The 25,040-nt window shown below is 37.2% G+C and overlaps 1 protein-coding gene and 1 long non-coding RNA gene across 2 annotated transcripts in view; both read right to left on the bottom strand.

Annotated features, from left to right (window-relative positions):
• Positions 1 to 25,040, bottom strand: part of LOC137090647 (uncharacterized) — a 188,509-nt gene that overhangs the window by 72,940 nt on the left and 90,529 nt on the right. The window lies entirely within an intron of this gene.
• LOC137049835 (uncharacterized) lies at positions 1,838 to 8,413 on the bottom strand. The gene is made up of 3 exons (XR_010899733.1): positions 8,165 to 8,413; positions 2,607 to 2,644; positions 1,838 to 1,963 (listed from the first exon to the last, which is right to left on the bottom strand). It is a non-coding gene; the product is annotated as an uncharacterized lncRNA (long non-coding RNA).

Genomic DNA, 25,040 nt, shown 5'->3' with positions numbered 1-25,040 from the left:
CCGCGTCTACTTACAACGTTGCAGAAACATATTTATTACGTTTTTTATCACCTTACCATATCCTCTCCTTCCAACATTGCAAAAATGTGTTTATAACGTTTTTGTCACCTACCACGTCCATCTCCTTCCAACGTTGTAGAAACGTACCACATTCAAACTGGTTCTTCACTTCACACATGCTGTCAAAATGTTTTTTTTTGTTTTTACTGTTATCTTTAATATAAAAACAATATTATAACTACAGTAAGAAAAATATATTGTGGTCTTTTTAGATCTCTGTATAATTTGTCAAGGCTAATCACACGTTATAATATTTCTGTCAATCTTAATATTCAGCTTATTAATAACGCTTTTTACATTTCACCTTACCTGTAGGCCTTACATCTGTTTGTTTCCCATTTTATTAAACTACATAAACATATGTAGTACTAATAATTTATACTACACACAACATTTGTCAGTCATTGTATTTATTCACACAATATAAAAAGCAATATGATAGAGGTAAGTAAACAAAAAAAGAAAAATCTGTCATTTACTCATCCTTGCATGATTCCAATCTAAATCTGTATGACTTTCCTTTGTTAAACACAAAGGGAGGTGTTAATGTTAACCTTAAGTCAGGAGATATTAAGCATAATGTTCCTTATACACTATTCACTTTTTTGAACAAAAGAAAGTGAATGGTGAATAAGAAACATTAACTCGAATGTCTAACAAAGTCATACAAGTTTGGAACAACAACAGAAAAGTTACATGATAACAGCTTTTTCATTTTTAGTAGAGATAATGTAAATTGAAATCATTGAGATAATTGTAGAAGACTACAATTAAAGCTCTCATTAATAATAAGAAAAAAATTCTAAACAGATAAATAAAAATACCGGTATGCCAATAAAACAAAATGGTACAAATAAAGTACAGCACATGCAAATTATGCAATGACTGGGAATTTAAATAAGAACATGAACAAAAAAATGTAGAGAAAAATCCATAAAAATTCAGTGCACAGATGTTATAACAAAAGAGAATAATCTATAAAATTTAAATTCTCATTTTAACTAATTACAGATTATGTTATTGCATATGTTATTTTACTGCAATCTATTTTTTCTATTGTACCTGGTGTACATTAAACAAGCTAAAAACCCCAGGAACAAAACCCAGAAGTTTTTATAAGCTGTTGACCAAAAAAACAACGAGTGTTTAAAGACTAAAGTGGATACAGGCACTTGAGACAGAGCGCGTCATGCTATATTACACTGAGAACTACACACACTGGAGGGGAAAGTAATCAGCGACAGGAAATATAATATATAATATATAAAACTGACATTTGGATATTTAACAGAAGGTTTACTGCACACGTAGGCATATGGAGTGTCAGGATCCCAAAATTGACCCATTCTTCTTGCTGAAGCTTCACGTCTTATTGCCTGTATCCACTTTTGTCCTTAAACGCTTGTTTTTTGGGGTCGACAGCTTATAAAAACTGAGTTATGTGTTTTTTACCTTGTGTGCTGCACACCTTGTCACATATGAGCTTTTAGACATTGCCGTTTTTGTTATAAGTAAAAAAAGACGAGGTGACCGCTTCACGCAACACAAACTCAATGGAGAGCGTTGGAATGTTTCCTCCCCGGTGTGGGCGTGGCCTAAATACACTGTCTCTATTATTGTTCAATAAATAATATTTTATAATATTGGCATACCTGATTTTGAGAAACAGTCAAGTGTTTTAGTCTGTTTCACATTGGTACACTAAATAGATGTATTATAGCAAATAAAGTTTAGTCGTGTTCCTGAGTAATATCTGCATGCACCTAATTCTGCAGAGAACATATAATACACCATTAGACAGCAATCCATGTGAGAGAGAAGTCTGGTCTGGAAGGTGGATCTGGAACCGACTTCTGTCCTGGTTTTCACAACATCTCTTGTTTATCCGTCTTCACAAACTGCCCTGAAATACAATTCAAACATCAACAAGGATTGTTATAAATATAATGTGAGGTTCATACATTCACAATGCTCATCTGGCCTCGGTGGTGAAGTGTGCAGAAAATTCTGCCGGACTGAAATTTAGTCTTTTAGTCTTACCCTTCTTATACTAATGGTAACAAATTTATAACACAACAATAATTCACTCTCAAAACTACCTCTCTTTAATACTGCAAATACCACGTAGAGCCAAACATGGATGAAATCACAGAATCCAGTCACAAATGGAATTTACTGTATTAAGCAGAACGTTACAGAATTTGGAAATATTCTTTATGTATAAATCAAAATAAGGGCTCTACAATGAATCAGATATTGATACAGACTAGTGTCTGAATATTAAAGCTCAAAAAGACTGGAACTGAAATCTGAAGTCTTTGTTCTGCCATGTCTATAGTATGTAAATAACTACTACTACTTAAACCGAAGCACGCCAGACACCCATGATGATTTCAGTATCTACTGTCTCCCTATACGCACACATGAACTGCATCTGCAAAGTTGATCTCAGAGTTAATTAATGAACATTTAACCATTTAATTTGCTAGAATGATCAACATATACACACAGGAATGTATGTATGGTTGTATGTATGTTTTACTTACAAGTCAGATGGTTCATAGTGCTGGACAGCCATCACAATCTAGGAACATAAACAATTTGTCACAGAGCCAACAATAAGTGGTAAACTATACAATGTCACTCAGGTAGGTTTATTAGAAATAAATAAACTAGTGCATAGGTGAAAATGCAGCAAAAAAAAAAAAAAAAAGATTAATATACAGGATATATACAATATATAATATCGTAAGATACCAGAATTTACGTTTAGGTTTTACAGATGCATGGTTATATACGTGGTCAATACTTGTTTACTATGAAAGATCAAACATCCCAGCAAACATTTGGACGTTTAATGACCGTTGAAAAGACGTCAATCCGACACGTCCCGTCCCGGTTGAAAAATAGTTCCAAAATGAAAGTTGAACCGACGTCTTTGACGTCATCTGGCCGTAAACTGCACGTCTCTTCTGCGCGTCCCTGGACGTCTAAATGCGACGTCTTCTGGCAGTTTAAATGTGTTGCTACATAATTAACGTGTATTTATAAGCCTGCATATATAAAATAATTACACACCCATTGTGTAACATCGTGAAAGGCAATCAGTTATGGCGTGAGGTTTAACACATCTTGACAAGGTTCAAAAAAGGTCCAAAATAGGTCCAGTCAGACCTGAACCTCCATACAACGTTTTAATCACGTGCATCACAAACAAGAACACATTGTGGACATAAGTAAAAAAAACAGCATGTTCTGATTTACCACATTTTATTGTTTTGAACAGCCACAACTTTTCCTCTTTATTTATTTTTCATCATTGTTTAACATCTGTTAACCAAACTAAAACACCAAATTCAAAATACTGAATTATTAGTCTTTAAGATAACATTTTACAATAAGGTTCAAAGTTAACATGAACTAATAATGAACTGCACTTATAAAGCATTTATTTATTTTTGTTAATTTCAACATTTACTAATGCATTATTAAAATCTTGTTAACATTAGTTAATGCACTGTGAACTAACATGAACAGCTGTATTTTTATTAACTAACGTTAACAAAGATGAACAAATACACAGTAACAAATGTATTGCTCGTTTCATGTTAACTAATGCATTAACTAATGTTAACTGATACAACCTTATTGTAAAGTGTTACTGCCTATATAAAGGGATAGTTCACCCAAAAATGAAAATTCTGTCATGTTTCTAACCTGTATACCTTTCTAGGTTCTGCTGAACACAAAGATATTTGGAAGAACGTTTGTAACCGAACGAGATCTCAAAACACATTAACTACTAAAGTAGGCAAATAATATAATGTTAGTTAATGGGAGGTTATAGCTGCTTGGTTACAAACTGGCTTCCAAATATATTTGTGTTCAGCAGAACATTGAAAGGGATAACAATGAATTTTCATTTTTGGGAGAACTATCCTTGGCTTAAACACATTAAAGTTGTTTGGCTCATTTTTGTAAGCACCACCCCAGCTCTTCCTGTATAGGGCTTCAGGTGTTCCTCCATCGCTGCATCAATCTCAGAGTCTGGAGCATTCGGGTTCCACATCTTCACAGCATCTGAGGGAAGAGAATATATATCTTATTTTTAATAAATAAAAGGGAAAATGTGAGGTAAATTACATGCATTTATTCTCAAAATAGCTTAATGGAGTACAGCTAAATTTAAAAACTATGGAACAACATGTATAATAATAATAATAATAATAATAATAATACATTCTATTTATAACACACTTCATTCCGAAGAATCTCAAAAGTGCTACATGGGAAAATGACAAAAATCAATAAAAATAGTACAATTATATAATAATAAAAACAATCAACACATACAAAAATTACATTTTATTTTATTGTATAAAAGATGTTCTGCTTTAAATGGGTGTTAGATGGGTCCATCAGTTGGGGGATCAGCATCTGTCCGCTCCCTCTTCAATACCACTGTGCTGCCCTAAAAAAAAACTTAACTAGGTGTGTGACTGTGAGAAAGACCCTTAACTAGGTGTGTGTCTGTGAGAAAGACCCTTAACTAGGTGTGTGACTGTGAGAAAGACCCTTAACTAGGTGTGTGACTTTGAGAAAGACCCTTAACTAGGTGTGTGACTGTGAGAAAGACCCTTAACTAGGTGTGTGACTGTGAGAAAGACCCTTAACTAGGTTTGTGACTGTGAGAAAGACCCTTAACTAGGTGTGTGACTGTGAGAAAGACCCTTAACTAGGTGTGTGACTTTGAGAAAGACCCTTAACTAGGTGTGTGACTGTGAGAAAGACCCTTAACTAGTTGTGTGACTGTGAGAAAGACCCTTAACTAGGTGTGTGTCTGTGAGAAAGACCCTTAACTAGGTGTGTGACTTTGAGAAAGACCCTTAACTAGGTGTGTGACTGTGAGAAAGACCCTTAACTAGGTTTGTGTCTGTGAGAAAGACCCTTAACTAGGTGTGTGACTTTGAGAAAGACCCTTAACTAGGTGTGTGACTTTGAGAAAGACCCTTAACTAGGTGTGTGACTGTGAGAAAGACCCTTAACTAGGTGTGTGTCTGTGAGAAGGACCCTTAACTAGGTGTGTGTCTGTGAGAAAGACCCTTAACTAGGTGTGTGACTGTGAGAAAGACCCTTAACTAGGTGTGTGTCTGTGAGAAAGACCCTTAACTAGGTGTGTGACTTTGAGAAAGACCCTTAACTAGGTGTGTGACTGTGAGAAAGACCCTTAACTAGGTTTGTGTCTGTGAGAAAGACCCTTAACTAGGTGTGTGACTGTGAGAAAGACCATTAACTAGGTGTGTATCTGTGAGAAAGACCATTAACTAGGTGTGTGTCTGTGAGAAAGACCCTTAACTAGGTGTGTGTCTGTGAGAAAGACCCTTAACTAGGTGTGTGACTTTGAGAAAGACCCTTAACTAGGTGTGTGTCTGTGAGAAAGACCCTTAACTAGGTGTGTGACTGTGAGAAAGACCCTTAACTAGGTGTGTGACTGTGAGAAAGACCCTTAACTAGGTGTGTGACTGTGAGAAAGACCCTTAACTAGGTGTGTGTCTGTGAGAAAGACCCTTAACTAGGTGTGTGACTGTGAGAAAGACCCTTAACTAGGTGTGTGACTGTGAGAAAGACCCTTAACTAGGTGTGTGTCTGTGAGAAAGACCCTTAACTAGGTGTGTGACTTTGAGAAAGACCCTTAACTAGGTGTGTGACTGTGAGAAAGACCCTTAACTAGGTTTGTGTCTGTGAGAAAGACCCTTAACTAGGTGTGTGACTTTGAGAAAGACCCTTAACTAGGTGTGTGACTGTGAGAAAGACCCTTAACTAGGTGTGTGACTGTGAGAAAGACCCTTAACTAGGTGTGTGACTGTGAGAAAGACCCTTAACTAGGTGTGTGTCTGTGAGAAAGACCCTTAACTAGGTGTGTGACTTTGAGAAAGACCCTTAACTAGGTGTGTGACTGTGAGAAAGACCCTTAACTAGGTTTGTGTCTGTGAGAAAGACCCTTAACTAGGTGTGTGACTTTGAGAAAGACCCTTAACTAGGTGTGTGACTTTGAGAAAGACCCTTAACTAGGTGTGTGACTGTGAGAAAGACCCTTAACTAGGTGTGTGACTTTGAGAAGGACCCTTAACTAGGTGTGTGTCTGTGAGAAAGACCCTTAACTAGGTGTGTGACTGTGAGAAAGACCCTTAACTAGGTGTGTGTCTGTGAGAAAGACCCTTAACTAGGTGTGTGACTTTGAGAAAGACCCTTAACTAGGTGTGTGACTGTGAGAAAGACCCTTAACTAGGTTTGTGTCTGTGAGAAAGACCCTTAACTAGGTGTGTGACTGTGAGAAAGACCATTAACTAGGTGTGTATCTGTGAGAAAGACCCTTAACTAGGTGTGTGACTGTGAGAAAGACCCTTAACTAGGTGTGTGTCTGTGAGAAAGACCATTAACTAGGTGTGTGACTGTGAGAAAGACCCTTAACTAGGTGTGTGTCTGTGAGAAAGACCCTTAACTAGGTGTGTGACTGTGAGAAAGACCCTTAACTAGGTGTGTGACTGTGAGAAAGACCCTTAACTAGGTGTGTGTCTGTGAGAAGGACCCTTAACTAGGTGTGTGTCTGTGAGAAAGTTAAAGACAGGTGGGCTGAGATGTCCCCTAAATAGATAAATGGTACCAATAAAAATTATATTAAGGAACAATATATTTTTTTGATTGGCATATGGCCCAAAGTACATCATATAAAGGATACATTAATAAGTTACAGTAATAACTTTGACTGTATCATTTAACATACTTATACGTTCAATGTAGCATCATTTCTTCCATTTCATTCGTGTAAAAAAAAGTAAAACTCAAGCATGTTAATTAAATAACACAAAATGTACTTACCCAACAGTAGATTTTTAATAATATACCGATACAACTCCCCAATTCCTCTCCTCGTGGTTGTTCAACGGTCCTGTCCGGCCTTCCGGGAGAGCATATCTCGCGAGATAATATCCTATCGCGGGATTTTGTAATATCGCAAGATGTATTAATAATAATAGATTTTATTTATAACGCACTATTACTATATATTGTTACTACATCTTGACAGCACAGTTTTGGCTATCTTCATCCAACTCAGACCTAAATGGTGAATGGAAATTTATCTGTTTTACATAAAAATAATAACGAATACATAAAACAGATAGAAAAAAATTACTAAAATGCAGCTTTACAATCACTTAACCACATGGGCACTTTGTGATTATAATTAATTAAATGAGATAAAGTAAATATATTTATTTTGCATGCAAATTGTGTATTTCATAAAGATAATTCCTGTTTTTTTCCTGCTATCTCGTCAGTGGACGTCTTATTCACAACCTCTTAAAAACTACTTGGTGCACTTAAATTAATTATTGCAGTATTAACCAATGTGTAAGGTAAGCACAGCTTTTGCATATTTCACAAGGATTTCATAACATAAGGGTCAGGATGGACTATAATTGCACGTGTAAAAGACGTCGCCAGGTGACGTCCTCTCACAACCGAATCACAACAGGGTAAATATTGAACTACACGGAGCTAAAAGTCAAAGTAATAATTATACATACAACTCCAGAGAACTGTAGACATGAACAAACGTATCTGAATACATTTTTAAGAAATGTTTCTGTATTACACATTTTTACTGATTCATGCCGTCCTACCGCGACTATTTTTGGCCAGGGACACGACGTTGCCGTCGGACCAATGTTTGCTGGGATGTTTGAAATAGCGCATGTGAGTGACGTCACCGAGTCACGTAAAGTGCAAACTGTTTGGTTAAATACTTAAATTAACGTTCCTTTCATTCAACCATTGACAAATAGCCAGCAAAACATTAACAAAACCTCTTATCTACACATAATATGGAATTAAAAGCCCAACTTTCATAAATAAGAGCTCAGGGCTATAGTTAGCCTTACGTTAACGTTACCTCTCAATTAGCCTAACGGTTAAGACGCTAACGGACTTTTTCCGAAGACACTAAACCATTTCTTTACAGTAAATATTCAACAGAAGCGTGTTAGAAAGTGTCAAGAACAGTTGTATGTATTATATGTGTAATATTAGGGACTAAACTTACCTGAAATTAGTGAAAACAACAGTGACAGACGGAGCTTTGCTGCTTGTTGTCAGACGAGCTGCCCCGTTTCCATGGTAATTCCATCCGCTCCAGTTTGTTTAAAAGCGACTCGAATGTTCAACACGCACGCACGTTAAACACGTCATGTGTAATTTGTGCAGTGTTGCGTTTACATGAATACATATTTTTATACTGAAGTATAATATCCCGATAGTTAAGTAGGCCACCGTTTAAGTGGAAACTGCAGCCTATGCCTACGTAAAACTTTAAATGGAATGAGAATGAAAGCTTGTATAATATAATATAATATAATATAATATAATATAATATAATATAATATAATATAATACTCTAATATAGCTATTCTATCAGTTAAATGAGCACCTTAAAGTATATTCACAACATTGATATAGAATGCTCAGCTCTGCATCAGCCTCATCTGTTACTCGATCAGTCACTGAATCGTTGATGTTAAAATGTTACTGTCACGTTCTGTTTATATTCTGTGTATATTTTTCACAAACAGAACGTAGCCTACCGTTGGAGGTTTGGCATATGGTTGTATTTTGGTACTACCATGACGTTTTTAAAACGTTTTATTCCAACGTTCAGATCACGTTATTTTAACACCTGGATAAAACGTCTACCAAAGGTTGTAGTTTGGTCTAGTTTAGTTTTCGTAGTAGACAAACGTGATATTTACGTTTTTTTGACTACTTAAAGAAAACGTCCCAGGTTGGTATTTTCACAACGTTTTTAAAACGTTTTATTTTGGTTACATTGTTTTTCTATTTTAAAAAACGTTTTTAAAACGTCTTTAAAACGTTGTACTACAACATTACCTAATTGCAACCAGAATACAACGTTGTGGAACGTTGTAAAAACGTTTTGTGTTTGCTGGGGTTAACGGTCTCTCTCTACGCAGGTAAGCGTTGCCATGGATGCTGCGCCTCAAAGAATGACGTCACACGGTTTGGCGCCTTTGATCGATACTTGCTTGTATTTCCAACTGACTATATTTCAGTGTGTGTGTGTGTGTGTGTGCGTGCGCGCGCGCGCGTTAAAAGTCTTAATTGCCGTTATTAAAATATTTTTCTTAAAATAACTTTGAATCCTTTGAATAAAACCAGTCGCCTTCATCTGACCAACAATTTGACACGTAATGGGAGGAACTTTTTTTTTTTTTACCTGTTATTTTCACTTTCTTTCCAGGAATGTGCTTTTTCATTCATCATGTTTCATTGACTACATTCATCAGTTGAAGTCGATTAGTTGAAGTTGATTCAGATCCCGAGATTCAACCCTATTTTCTTCATGCATGCCCTTGTCAAAAAATCCTTAAGGATTTTTAATGGAAATCTGTACAGGATTCCATTAAAAATTTCTATCATATTTTGGAACCGTTCCTATAGGATTCCGTTAGAAATAATCTTATAGGATAATTTATGTCTTGTCCTTTAAGATTCTTATCTGATTCCTGTAGGATTTTTTGGGAATTGTCTTATAAGATAATACATAAATATCCCGTAGGATAAATCCTAAAGGATTCCAATAAGATTCCAAATGTAATCTGATTCCTATTGGATTCTGTGAGAATTGTCTTATAAGACAATACATACATATTCTGTAGGACAATTTCAACAGGATTTTATTGGATCCAATTGGGTCTTTCTCTCTCTCTCGCTCTCACACACACACACACACACACACGGTTTTGCTATCTTTGCTTTTTACATGGTAGGGAAGGCATATTCGGACACAGCAAAGATAGCAAAGTGTACCAAGGCTACTATGTCTGAATACTTGGTACACTGTAAGAAAGAAAAAAAAGTAGAATTAGACCCTTTTCACATTTCCGGGTTTCTCAGAGCGGAAGTCGTCATAGTTAGGTTAACTTCCCTTACGAAATAAACTATGGTTTTACTATAGTAAAACTGTAGTTTAACTATGACTGTAGTAACCGTGGTATTTTGGTACGAAACCATGGTTTTACTACAGTTATATTGTAGTAATTCTACAGTAAAACCATTGTAACCATGACTGCAGCAACCATGGTTTTTGCAGTAAACATGTTTTTAAAAAACATGGATCATGTACCATAAATTGGTTGTATTACCACAGTGCAGCCATGGTTTTACTAAATTATCTTGAAGTACATTTAAGTAATTAAGTTACAACAAACATCTACAAAATAACAACAGAAAGAAGTTACCATTCTATGACACAAACTTTATTACACAGGGTATATGCAGGAATCCTGAAGTTAATTTCAATACCTTTTTAAGACTTTTTAAAGACCTTCTCGAAATATTTTAAGACCTCATCGCACTTCAAGTTCTAATCGGCAACAAACCTTTAATTAACAGTTGTAGTCGAATGTAGACTTAAAATCTCTATCGTAGGCCAATTTTGTATTGTTTATATTGCTTATCTGTTTTACAACGTATGGAGGGCGACACATTACCTAACTGCGCGTTTCGCAAAATACATGACGTCACCCGTAGACAGCGCTCGCCAGGGATGGAAATTAACTTTTTTCAAAGTCTACCACTCAATGTTTTTACCAGCCACTTTTTTGTTTTTAACAAATTAATACTACAAGCTCTACAATACTTAAGCAGTTTATTTAATCTCAAGTCTCAATGAAATACTGACATTTTCATGATGATTTGTGGTCTTTTATGGCTTCCAGTTTTATGGTTTTTAGTCCCAACAATAAAACTATTCGTTCTGGCATCTTTGAAGCGTGTTGACAACATACCGAGCAGAACATTGTCAGTAGGGATGCACCGAAATCAAAATTCTTGGCCGAAACAAAAAAAGAAGAAACCAAAGCCGAAAACCGAAAACCAAAAAATAAAATTCAAACTAGAATGTTTAACTCGATCTCACTCATGTGTACATTAAATAATAATGTTCATGCCTACTGGCCTGCAGAAAGGTGCAGAAATTGAATAAAGTAATCAAATGTAAAATAACTGCATATTTAACTGTTAAAATGAACAATTAATCCTTATTAAACTTACAAAAGCTATTCAATCAAGAGCATTGTTTAATGTCAAACTAAATATAAGGACATCACTCAGGCAGTAGTAAAGGCTACTGCGCCTTTAAGACCTGATGCAGGGAAACGCTCGTCTTCTCGACTGTGCATACTATACAGTTCACTTAAGGCATATTCAGATTATGTCTGCTAGGATACTCATCAAGATGGACATGCTTGGGATGTTGACATACTTCTTGTGTGAGTTTGTCCGTTTAAGACTTGAAAGAGAACTCAATATTTGCGCGCTGTGAGACGAGCACGCGCTCTCGGATGATGCACAGCGTCAGATCTTCTCTCAGAGCGCGTCTTCACGCGAGTGATGGCGGAGAAAACGACTGGTCATATGCGAACATACGGCAGCACTCGCATGCATTGAACAAAGTTTACAAAGAGGTGAACAGTATGCTCGGTAGGTGAAGCGAGCTTACCCGCCACAACTCAAAATCAGCCGCATTTGGCTGGTGGCGGTGCTAATGTCCATCCTTGGCGCGCGCGCTCCAAGCCGATCTCAGACTGAGTGCCCCGTTGTTTTTTTAAAACTTATGGGGATGAAAATAAATATATTCATTAATACTTTTTGGAGTCAAACTCTTTTGACAAAGCTTGAACAAAATACTTTAAAAATTTAAGACTTTATAAAGCTGTGATAAGACTTTTTAATACTTTATAAGGGTCTTAATTTTCCCAAAATTGATTTATCACCTTTTAAGACTTTTCAAGACCCCGCGGATACCCTGTTACAGAAATTACATAATCTGAACAACAATATAAACTTTCAAAAATGGTTAAAAAATTCAGTTGCTAATTTACAAATAAAAAACTAGCGATTTGTTCCACTGTAATAATGATTTATATACAAAAATAACATTGTACAAATAAAAATGACTTGAAGCACCTTTAAATACACAGCATCTTCCTCCTCTAAAATGTCTATAAGCTGTAAACATGTGCCCAAAACAAGCATACGTTTGCAATTTATACTGTACATAAATGAACAGGATTATATTATAACAACATTACTTAACAATTAATTACTTTATTACTTAAAAACATTACTAAAATTTTCTTTTCTTTTTACGAAAAAATACATATACTACACAATAAATTAGAAGAAATTAGTGTTTTTAAAAAAATAATGTTTAAAATGATATCCACTCACAATCAGAGGTGGGTAGTAACGAATTACATTTACTTCGTTACATTTACTTGAGTACATTTTTTGTGTATCTTGTACTTTTAGAGTATATTTAAAAATGGGTACTTTTACTTTTACTCAAGTACATTTCTTGTGAAAAAACTGTACTTTTACTTTGTTACATTCGGTGGCGTTCCTCCGCTACTGTCAATGGTGATAATTAATTATATATTTTAAAATAAGTTATGACTTGTTCGCAAGTCTCGCAAAACGTTGGAGAGGCTGCTTCACGAGAGGTGGACGCATCCCCTGCATAAAATTAGCGCGCGTTTAGTCAGAAGATGATGGCCGAAGCAGAGGGAGATGTGTGTGAGCGACGGCAGATCATCCGTACGTGGCCTCAAGTTCAGCCTGTTTTCAGTTCAAGATGTCAAAAAGAACAGTTTCATAATTTAATGCATGCTGTGTGCACCAAAATGAACTGACATCCCAGCATACAATAATTCCAGCTCCAACCTGAGAAAACAGCGGTAAGTGTAACAATGATGCCTATATTTGAACACTATTAATGGTAATTTGGTAACTATGGGCACTTTTCCTTTATTGTAATACTATTTCACACACTGTCCGAGTGTTTTCCTCATATGCGCTCTTGTGCAAGCATTGACAAATCGTTGAATCCTCCGAACACACGTCCACAAACAAACGTTCACATCTGCACATTTACATATCTTTTTTTTTTCTCATAAAACGAGCAACCTCATTGGCAAAATGTACCTGTGGCAATGTTTTTGCCAACCACAAAATACGTACCAATACACACTGCAGGAATTCCAACAGAAATGAACACTATAGGCAGAAAAACTGCATTTTTTTAGTCTATGGTTTGTAAACTAAAACATTTTGAATTTTGCGTCACAGCTCCATGTTCTGATTTTCTGATTCACCAGATTTGCTCGATAGCTCAGCTGATCCAGATTTGTATTTGCAATGCGAAAAGCTTGAGAAAGAACCCCATGAAGAACGAGTCATGATAAAAGAGCTCAAAGACGAGTTCTAAACATAAGCTAAAAATACATGGACACAATCTTATTTTTGTCACATTTGCTTTTGTTAACACTTTCGGGTAGGTTTAGTGTGGGTGTACGTTAAAAACACAACGTAACAAAACATGTCAGATTCACGCAAATCTGTTCTGGAAAAAAATAAGCTTTTATCGCCACCCAGTGGACATTTCACTTTGAAACTGTCGCAATATGTACGTATTGGTACATATTTTGTGGTTTGCATAAACGTTGCCATAGGTACTGATGAGATCAGGCTAAAAACGAAACCAATTGAATAGCCTAATGTGACATCTTGCATTTATACACATATCCAGACAGACAACAGTCTGCAGTGTATACATACAGTTCAAATGGGACTGTATTTTTAAAAATGCATATACTTATAAAAATATAAGAACAAAGTATGTTTTAAAAAGTGCTGTGGTTAGCCCAGCACACCATTAATTTACACTGTTTAACCATTAAACACACACACACACACACACACACACACACACACACACACATATATATATATATATATATATATATATATATATATATATATTTATATGGAGGTGTGTGAAAGCTCTCTAAGTAGTCTGAAATTCAGGGTTTTTGGATCTTATCAATCAGATCGAAAGTAACTTGTAACTAAGTACTTGAGTAGTTTTTTCATCTAATACTTTTTTACTCTTACTCAAGTAACTATTACGATTGTACCTCTGCTCACAATAGATGAAGACATGAAGTCTCCTGGTGGGGGACGAATACATTCTAGGTGGAAAAGTGTTCAAAAGCATGTGATGCGGCATCCATGCCAGCAGCTGTCAGTGTGAAGTCTGTCGTACAGGCCGGCAGGTTACAGGCCAGCTTTGGTTTGGTTCTGTCTTGACCTTCAGCCCAAAAGGATGTAGGAGCTAAAATGAGAAGAATACACACCACATTAACACACGGCTAGCTGGAATTCTTAACTTTACTATCGAGTAGCCATTTAATAATGTCCAAGTGCAATGATGTCTATTCATTCAGTGTTTTCACAACCCATAAATTATTATGGCTCCAAAAGCAAAGCAGAAAGAATGTACATTAAAGGATAAGTGCACCCCAAAATGATAATTCCTGATCTTTTACTCACCCCAATGCCATCCAAGATGTTCATGTCTTTCATTCTTCAGGAGAAAATAAATTAACATTACTTGTAAAAAATACTTTTTAACCTCAAATGCTCAACTTTGATGATGTAAGGCTTTGTGGCGTCATTACGTTGGAAAGGTCACGCGTGTGACGTAGTACCGTCCCAGTGTTAAAACAAACGTGCAAAGACTAAATCAAACACCCTTTACAAAAATAAAAGGTAAAACAACGATGTCGGACAATTTTAAAGTTAGAGGAGAACATGAGATGGAGTTTTTCGGCACCGGGTCAGCACTGACCTTTCCGGCTTAATTCGCAGTGGGAAAACAACATCAAAGTCGTGCATTTGAGGTAAAAGGTATATAAATGCTTTATTTATTTATTTTTTGAAAATGACCGATGGAAATTATCAGAAGATTTTAATTTTGGGGTGAACTAATTCTTTAACAATACAGAACACGATTTTAGATTCAAATTCAATTTCTATTTGTTATTAATCTGCCAGGTTCTCACACCAGCCAATCACAGCGCACTCCCTCTCCCGAATACTGATTACTCACACCTGAACCTCATCACACTCATCTCCACTATAGATAATACCAGTAAAACTCAATAGTTTTGTGACCTGTTTTAATATAAACAGGGTTTGTGTTTTTAGGTTTACTTGCTAATTTAATATTGCTCACTGTCACTTATGTTTTGAATGTCAAAGCCTTCTTAATATGTATAATTTTGCTAAAGAAAATAACTAAAATGATATTATGTCAAATATTATGTGAAATACATGCATTAAAATTACCTTCCTCAGTTCACCCGTTTCTTACAGCTCTGTCAGCAGCTTCCTCCAGAAATGTTGGAATCTTCACCTCTGTTGTAGACGGGTTATTTTGTCCCTCCTGAAATCACAGAACATTTTTACAATATTTGTTTACCAGTTTGCAGCTAATTTTCGCGCTCCATGTAACTGACATCATCGATGAACAGCAATGTTACAGTGTATACTTTTAGATTTTTGATTCGTACCATTGACAAATTAGCAGCAAAACCTTAACAAAACTATCAAAACATTTAAGTTTCACATAAAGATTTATTTAAAAGCTCAAGCTTTCATAAACAAGGGCTCAATCGATCAAATCGATAGCGTTAGCTTAAGTTATCCTCTTGTGAAAACGGATGCTGCACTTTTCCCGAAGACACTAAATCATTTCTATCAAGTAAATATTCAACAGAAGTGTGTCAGTTAATGTAAGAAAGGTGTCAGGAACAGTTGTGTGTATAATTTGTGTGGTTTTAGGGACTAAACTCACCTGAAACTAGTGAAAACAGCGTCTGAGGAAGTGTTGCTCGTTTGACTCCGAGTCCCCGTTTCCATGGCAACTCTGCTCCAGTGTGGTTTGAAGAACGCGATTCGAATATCCAACGCGCATGCGCATTAAAAAGCCACAGTCACACATTATTTACATGATAAATAACCATCTAGATTTAAAACATTACATAAATAAAAATCTCATTGATATTAAATCATGAATTTAAAATTTAGTCATATGAGCCATTCATAGGTGCAAAATGCCACCCCTGTACTAGATAGTGAGACAAAATGGCACTTTTATATATTTTATATTAATGTATTTTGTATTATTATAGGAACACTCAACCTAATTATTTAATTTGAAAGTGTGATTGTTTTTCTATGCAAACGCTTTGCTTTGGTTATATAACAATATTAAGCCAATCTCTGTGTTTTTTAATTGAAAAGTGAAATTCCATTAAAATAAATCAGAATGTCCAATAGGATTCTAAGAATCCAAGAAGATCCTACAGGACAAAGTGAAATTCCAATAGGATTTTTTGACAAGGGTGTGGAATACATAATAAATTGTAGCCTATGTCCTATTAGTATTATTGAAGGGTATCATGTTTTTATGTTTAAATTATAACTGCTGAAAACAAACTCGTGTTTTTAAGACGTCTTTAATTATCAGTTATACTGATAAGTTACTAAGTAACAGGAAACTTATTTGTAATAACTATAGGCCCATTTCATTCAGATCATATTTTTACTAGGCCTAGTTTATTTGCAATATAATGTCAATCTACAAAACAAAACATTTTTGCATTAACTTTCCATTATCACAGTTAATTTAAGGCATGTAACTAAAACCCCTTTTAAATACAATATGGGTTTATTTTAATACAAATATTTGGTGTCAGAATTTAAAATTTACGAGGTGTCAGGTCTGATGATAAAAGGCAATGCATGGGCGGCTGGATTTTGCGAGTGTTGTTATGGAAATGTTATGCCATTGAGGAACGATAAAGGGAGGTTCGCAAACTGGCCTGAACAAAATGTCCTCGGAAAGTCTGTCAGCGAACGTTGCAACTCGGACCTACTGCACGCGTCCCCAGGGATGGAAATTAACTTTTTTGTCCACCGGCCACTCAATGTTTTAACCAGCCACGTTCTTGTTTTTAACTGACAAAGTGTAACCGCATGTGAAAATTAATACTACAAGCTCTACAATACTTACGCAGTTTATTTAATCTCAAATCTCAATGAAATGCTGAAATTTTCTCTTTCTCTCTTATACACACACAAACCATGAACTGAGATACATGTCATTAAATGAGTAGTGCTCTGTGCGCTCTTTTGTTTTTTACCTGGATGTGGCATTTGGATGATTCGTGGTCTTTTATGGCTTCCAGTTTTAGATTTTTAGTCCCAGCAATGAAACTACTAGTTTTGGCATCTTCTGAAGCGTGTTGACGACATACAGAGCAGAACATTGCATTTATTAAGTACTGGTCTTCTGGACTTACAAAATTTTGAGCTGCAAAAGATAACTTGCACATATTTGAAAATGGCCTATTACATTAGAATTAATCTATATTTAAATTACATAGGGTGTGGCTGGTGGTCATAGCGGCACCAGCTGCTGCGGTAAATGTGGCGTATTTGAGCGATTTTTAGAATATTCTCCTGTTTAAATGCATATTGCCTGTCGTGCACAATTTCCCCAAAGCCACCGGAGTGAAGGTGCCACGACTTGGGCCCGTTATCGCGGCTCGCAGCTTTAATGTTTTAACTGTTTCTTCTTCAGGAACTTTTATCACATTTACACTTCAGTGAACAGTTATTTCATGCATGTTTTATTCCTTGTCATTTCAGATAAACACTCGCTGTATTACATTTACACGGCCTTGTCTAAACCTGTGGATCTGCCGAGCATCTATGAATTCACTGCTATGGGTCTGCTAAACGACAGACAGATTGACTATTACAACAGCAAGGACAAGATAAAGATTCCCAAACAGACCTGGATGAAAGAGAAAATGCAGGAGGATTACTGGGAAAAAGGCACTCAGTCGAGAAAGAGCAAAGAACAGTGGTTTAATGTGAACGTCAATATTCTGATGAACCGCATGAGACAGAATGAGTCAGGTGAGGAACATTCATACAGTTTAACCTGAGTTTGGTTTTTATTAATCCTGTTATCATCTCACCACAAACATTTCAATCTGTGTCCGTGTCAGATCTTCATGTTCTTCAGTGGAGACACGGATGTGAAGTTGAGCAGCAGGGAGATAAAGTGACGTTTCTCAGAGGCATTGATGAGTACAGTTATGATGGAGAAAACTTCTTGTCTTTTGATGATAAAGAGTCTCAATGGGTCGCTCCAGTTGAAGCAGCTCGACCAACCAAGACAAAATGGGACAATGTGCCGATCCTAAACCAATACACCAAAGGCTACCTGGAGAAAGAGTGTGTGGACTGGCTCAACAGATTCAGAGAATATGGAGACGAGGAGCTCAGAAACGGCTGTGAGTAAATGTGTGTGTATTTGTAGATGATCTGCAGCTGTTATAGAGATAGAAACTGATTGATGAACTGATTCCTGTGTTTTCAGCTACTCCAGATGTTCATGTGTTTGCAAAGAAGTCTATCAGGGACAGATCCAAGCTGAAACTCACCTGTCTGGCCACTGGCTTCTTCCCCAAAGACGTGATGATGACCATTAGGAAATATCGCTCATCTCTGCCTGAAGATGAGATTGAATCCTCAGGAATCAGACCAAACCATGATGGATCCTTCCAGATGAGGAAGAGTGTGGAGATAAAGGAGGATGAAAAAGCAGAATATGATTGTTTTGTGTCCCACAGAACCCTCAGAGAACCAATCACCATCAAATGGGGTAATTAAAGCAGTTACACAGAGAAGCAGAGCTATCGTCTGATATTGTAATTTAAAATTGTGAACCTCCACAACTGCCTGCTTTTTTTGCTTGTGATATCTTCATTTGATGATTTGTTTTTGTTTGTGTAGATGGGAAATGCCAGAACTGTCAGTCAGAGACCGTATCAGTCATGACTGGAGCAATGATTGTAGGTGTGATTGTGCTGGCAGTCGCTTTAGTGCTTTTCATCTTAAAGAAGAGAAGGATTATTGGTGAGTATTGATGATTAATGATGATCATCCACACATTCACTCATTCTAGTGTTGTAAATGTGCTGTCGCTTCACAGCAAGAAAGTTTGAGTCCCCAGAGTTTTGGTTTGGGTTTCCTCAGGGTTTTTGGGGTTTATTTTTCTCCATCATGCCCTGACGGAGTTTTGGTTTCTTCTAGGGCTGCACAATTAATCAAACCGCAATCACGATTTGGTTTATGTGCGATTATGAAAACGTAAAGGCCGTGATTTTAATTAAATTAATAAATGCCCAATCTTTTAGCGAAGAGCGGCTCTGTGATCAGGAGTAAACGCTGCTCCGTCTGAAAGACTGAGAGTTCGAGTCGCTTATAACGTGCGTTTGAAAAAACAAGTCCAACATCTTCACAAACTAGTGAAGTTATTTCTCAAGTACTTCTGGATTCTCACCATAGACAATGATGTCATCTAGATAACATTGTACACCATCCTGACCAGCCAAAATCTGAGACGACATTCTTTGAAAAGCACTAGGTGCTAAGGCCAGACTGTAAGGGACCCGTGTGAAACAGAGTCAATCACGGGTAACGAAAGCTGTCAGATCCCTACTATCTTGATGCAAAGTTACTTGTGAAAACCTCAATATGTGGCAATGGGTGACTGTATGATGACAGCTTTGTTTGGCTCTCTTAAATCAACACAGTCGAATTCCTCCAGATTTCTTTTGAATGACCACCAGCGGCGAAACTCGAGGCGATGACGGCACTTTTTCTATGATCCCTTCAGATTCTAGTCTCTTTAACTCTTGGAAGACTTCATTTCTCATTGCAAATGGCAATCTACACAGTTTCTGTTGTACTGGCGGCACATCTGAACGCACATTTACTTTATGTACAAAGCCAGAAGGCACACCCAAGGGCTCAGTGAAGTTAACCATAGTTTGGCTGTCCTCAGCGAAAGATGCAATAGATCCATTTCTTATCTCCAGATGCAAAGCAGTAAAGAGATCCATGCCAAGTAATGGTGTTCCACCTGCTACAATGTAGAAAGAAGCATGAGTATGGTGACACTCATATCTAACTGTAATGGCAAGGCACCCAAAACTGGAATAGTCTTTTTCATATATGTCACCAAACAAACATTAGGCACAGAAAGGGAAAGATCTACAAAGTGTTGCCGGTACAGATGCTCTGGGAGGATGGAAACAGCTGATCGACCAGTAATTCAACGTTGACTAATTTCCCACACTCCATGTGCAAAGAAACATTACATGTAAGATTTTGTTTCATTGGCAGTGGCGTTTCAATGCTTAACACGGTTAATTCTCAGAAACTTCTTGTACACTGCACGTGGATGCAGAACTATGGCAAACTCTGGCAAAATGTCCAGCTTTACCAGACTGCCTGCATTTAGACTGTTTGGCTGGGCATTTGGGGTAGTTTGCAAGATGTGGAGTGGCTGCACAACGGAAGCATGCTTTTGCATCCATTGTCTTTTTCTGTGATTCATTTGGTGGCATTTGATGAGAACTTGTGGACTTGTGTTGAGTAGATCTCTGTCGCCACCGCTGTTGTGCACAATCACGTGAGCCAGCATGCACCAATTTAACTGAAGCTTCAGTGTGCTCCATAGCTTTAGTTTCCGCTACTGCAGACTCAGTTTGTCCTGCTATAGTAATTGCCTTTTGAAAAGTGAGGTCCGTTTCCAGAAGCAGAGGTTCCCGAATACGTGGAGTGAACGTCGTCTTTACAATCTGATCTCTAATCATGTCATCCTCGAACGTGCCGAGGTCACAGTTCACGCAAAGCAGCCACATATTTCACGATAGTTTCACCGAGTCTCTGAGCGCGCTAGCTAAATTTATTCCTCTCAGCAACCATGTTCACTTTCTGAACAAAAAATGATTGTAAGGCAGTCAGCTCAGTCTCATAACTGTCATCAGCCACAGTGAGTGTATAAAAAAATTCTTCGTCCCTCTGTACCCAAGCAACGAATAAGCAAAGCGCAATTTCTCTTGTCCAGAATTTCCTCTGTCGACAGTGCAGTCACGTAGTTATCAAACATACGAATCCATGAATTAAACGGTATTGTTGGCTCACCCGGAGTTTGCAAAAATGCCGGAGGGGGAGAGAGTGGAAGAAAGGACATCCTCGTCGCCAATATGTTGTGTATTTCCAGTAATTAACTTCAGAGAACTCGACTTCGATCTACAGTGAGGAAAATAAGTATTTGAACACCCTGCTATTTTGCAAGTTCTCCCACTTAGAAACCATTGAGGGGTCTGAAATTATCATCGTAGGTGCATGGCCACTGTGAAAAAAAAACATAATCTAAAAAAAACCAAAACAAAAATTACATTGTATGATTTTTTAACTATTTATTTGTATGATAAAGCTGCAAATAAGTATTTGACACCTAAGAAAAGCAATGTTAATATTTGCTACAGTTTTTCACCAGGTTTGTACACACTGCAGGAGGGATTATGCACACAGATCTTCTCTAGATCAGTCAGGTGTCTGGCCTGTCGCTGAGAAACACAGAGTTTGAGCTCCCTCCAAAGATTCTCTATTGGGTTTAGGTCCGGAGAATGGCTAGACCATGCCAGAACCTTGATATGCTTCTTACAGAGCCACTCCTTGGTTATCCTGGCTGTGTGCTTCGGGTCATTGTCATGTTGGAAGACCCAGCCTCGACCCATCTTCAATGCTCTAACTGAGGTTGTTCCCCAAAATCTCCCAATACATGGTCCCGGTTATCCTCTCCTTAATACAGTGCAGCCGCCCTGTCCCATGTGCACAAAAACACCCCCAAAGCATGATGCTACCACCCTCATGATTCACAGTCAGGATGGAGTTCTTGGGATGGTACTCATCTTTCTTCGTCCTCCAAACACGTTTAGTGGAATTATGACGAAAAAGTTATATTTTGGTCTCACCTGACCACATAACTTTCTCCCATGACTCCTCTATATCATCCAAATGGTTATGGGCAAACTTAAGATGGGCCTGGACATGTGCTGGTTTAAGCAGGGGAACCTTCCATGCATGATTTCAAACCATGACGTCTTAGTGTTTTACCAACAGTAACCTTGGAAACGGTGGTCCCAGCTCTTTTCAGGTCATTGACCAGCTCCTCCCGTGTAGTTCTGGGCTGATTTCTTACCTTTCTTAGGATCATTGAGACCCCACGAGGTGAGATCTTGCATGGAGCCCCAGTCCGAGGGAGACTGACAGTCATGTTTAGCTTCTTCCATTTTTTAATGATTGCTCCAACAGTGGACCTTTTTTCACCAAGCTGCTTGGCAATTTCCCCGTAGCCCTTTCCAGCCTTGTGGAGGTGTACAATTTTGTCTCTAGTGTCTTTGGACAGCTCTTTGTCTTGGCCATGTTATTAGTTGGATTCTTACTGATTGTATGGGGTGGACAGGTGTCTTTATGCAGCTAACAACCTCAAACAGGAGCATCTAATTTAGGATAATAAATGGAGTGGAGGTGGACATTTTAAAGTCAGACTAACAGATCTTTGAGCGTCAGAATTCTAGCTGATAGACAGGTGTTCAAATATGTATTTGCTGCTGTATAATACAAATAAATGTGATTTCTGGATTTTTTTGTCCGCTAATGTCTCTCACAGTGGACATGCACCTACGATGACAATTTCAGACCCCTCCAACTTCTAAGTGGAAGAACTTGCAAAATAGCAGTGTGTTCAAATACTTATTTTCCTCACTGTATATACTTTAATTAAATTCTCAACTCTTCTGTGCGGTATTTACGTCCTACCAGACAACTGGTATACTACTGACACCTACTGTTCATACATGTATTTCAATATACCACCTTTCTGGCTGTTGTTGTAAATGGTGATTTTTATTTTATTTTTAATTATTATTCTGATTTTTTTTATTTTTATAAATGTTTCTTTAAAAAATCAATGATATCCGTCCACTGGAACGCTAATGCTTTTAATTTAAAACGGGTTATTTAAAGCAATTATTTTTCAAACTGATGGAATTAGAAATACAGGCCTGTCCCTAACAAAAGCCTGCTTTAAATAAAAGCCTGTTAACCTCTGCAGTTCAGGTAAATGAAGGCCCCGGTCTTTATTTGAGGAATTACGGTAATATGGCACACCCCTACACTCAGTCACATGAGGCCGGGCATTATAATGCACCAGGAGGAACCCAGTTGCATCCAGAGTATGAGTCGCATCAGTCAAAATATGCGTCATGAAGAGGAAAATAACATAAGTCGCACTGGACTATAAGTCGCATTAGGGCAGAAGCAGAGCGGGAGCCGCGCGTGCTGTGCATAACGGATCAGAAGAAAGAACGTTTGAAGTGAGAAACTTGTGAATGACTAGAGAAAAGCAGACGTTACTTTAACTGTAATGAAGAAAACAAAAAAGCTAATCGCAGACTGAAAGCAAGATGGCCAGAGCTGAAGGGACGAGTCCACAGATGCTTGAGCTCTCTGCCAGGATAGGCTTAATCAGCCGCGCGAGTCAAACGCTGTGTGAATCATTCTCAGCTGCATATTTTACTACATGCCCTAATCATGCAGGCGGCCACTCGCATTGCTCGTGAACTGGAGCGCATCTCATCCTAATTTAACGAAACTCAGCGTAGGCCTCACAGACATGAAATAGATCTTAAGAAACTTGAAATGTCTTTTAACAATTTAAAACGAAAAGAAATAGGCTACTCTCTGATTATGTAATCCATGATGTGCATTTCTCTCTATAGGCGCGTTCACTACGGGTCGTCAAATTAATAAGCTAAAAATAACCCTGACGCACACTATGGTTAACCGAGTATTAACCGCTAAGGGCCTCGGTTAACGGTTAATGAAAACCTTGAAAACGTGCAGCCCTAATTTTAACGTTCTGTAAAAATGATCTGTGGGGTATTTTGAGCTAACACTTCACATACACACTCTGGGGACATAAGTGACTTATTTTACATATTTGACAATGTCTCTTATGCTGTTAGTTTTCAGAAGAAGAGTACGATTACCTGATGAAACGTTGGAGACCCTCTAAAAGAAGGTACCTGTAATTGCAATATCTCATCACTATTATGTAGGTTGTATTGTTTTACAGAGATTCAGTGACAGTTAATCAAACACTAATTTGGCTCTGAACATTCCTTGTATTAAGATATGTATCCAGCTTTATTAAATGTGTTTGAAATATGTCTGAGAATAGCACTGCACTTTTGTTTTCTCCATTGACTATTGTGATGTTACTCTAATGTACAGGATAGATAGATAGATAGATAGATAGATAGATAGATAGATAGATAGATAGATAGATAGATAGATAGATAGATAGATAGATAGATAGATAGATAGATAGATAGATAGATAGATAGATAGATAGATTGATTATTCTTTTGGAATTTAAACACAGTTTATTCATTCAATGTCATTTCTTTTTCTCATTTATTTAAATGTGTAATATCCATAAATTCTCCAGGCATTGTTGTAACAGTGTGAAGATTGTCACATAATGCTGGTTAAAAAGCACAACAAAGAAGATATACTAGTCTTTATTCAGAATACTGAGAACACAGGAATACATCAGGAGAAGAAAACTAAGCAGACTTAACATGAACGCCAATGAGAACATATAAATACAAGGAACAAACAAAGGGAGCTAGATGAATACAGGTGAACAGAATTTAATAATCAATGATTAACCATAGCAACAAACTAGATAATGAATGGGTAACCAAGGGAACTAATTATGAACAGGCAAATGGCAACGGAGCAAACAGGGATCAACATTTCACTACATCAGTATCATAGTCTGAATCCGAAATCACCCCCAAACCCTCAGTCACTATTCCCATACAGTTCACTTGAAGAAGTCAATGAAAACGAGTGTGTGAAGTCGGACAGCCGTTGTGTGTACATTGGCTGTCCACTCGTTATTGCAGTGCATTATGGGATTGAATGAGTCCACTCAGTAACGTCCACTATGGTTTCAGACACCACTACAAACGGCTGTCTAAAAGGGTATAAAGGGTGATTTCGGATTCAGCCATAGTTCTTCACAACCATCCACTTGTTGTTTAATATATTTGGTGTCT

Source organism: Pseudorasbora parva, chromosome 2 (assembly GCF_024679245.1).
Source record: "Pseudorasbora parva isolate DD20220531a chromosome 2, ASM2467924v1, whole genome shotgun sequence".
Taxonomy (NCBI): domain Eukaryota; kingdom Metazoa; phylum Chordata; class Actinopteri; order Cypriniformes; family Gobionidae; genus Pseudorasbora; species Pseudorasbora parva.
This window is presented reverse-complemented; position numbering and strand designations above follow the sequence as displayed.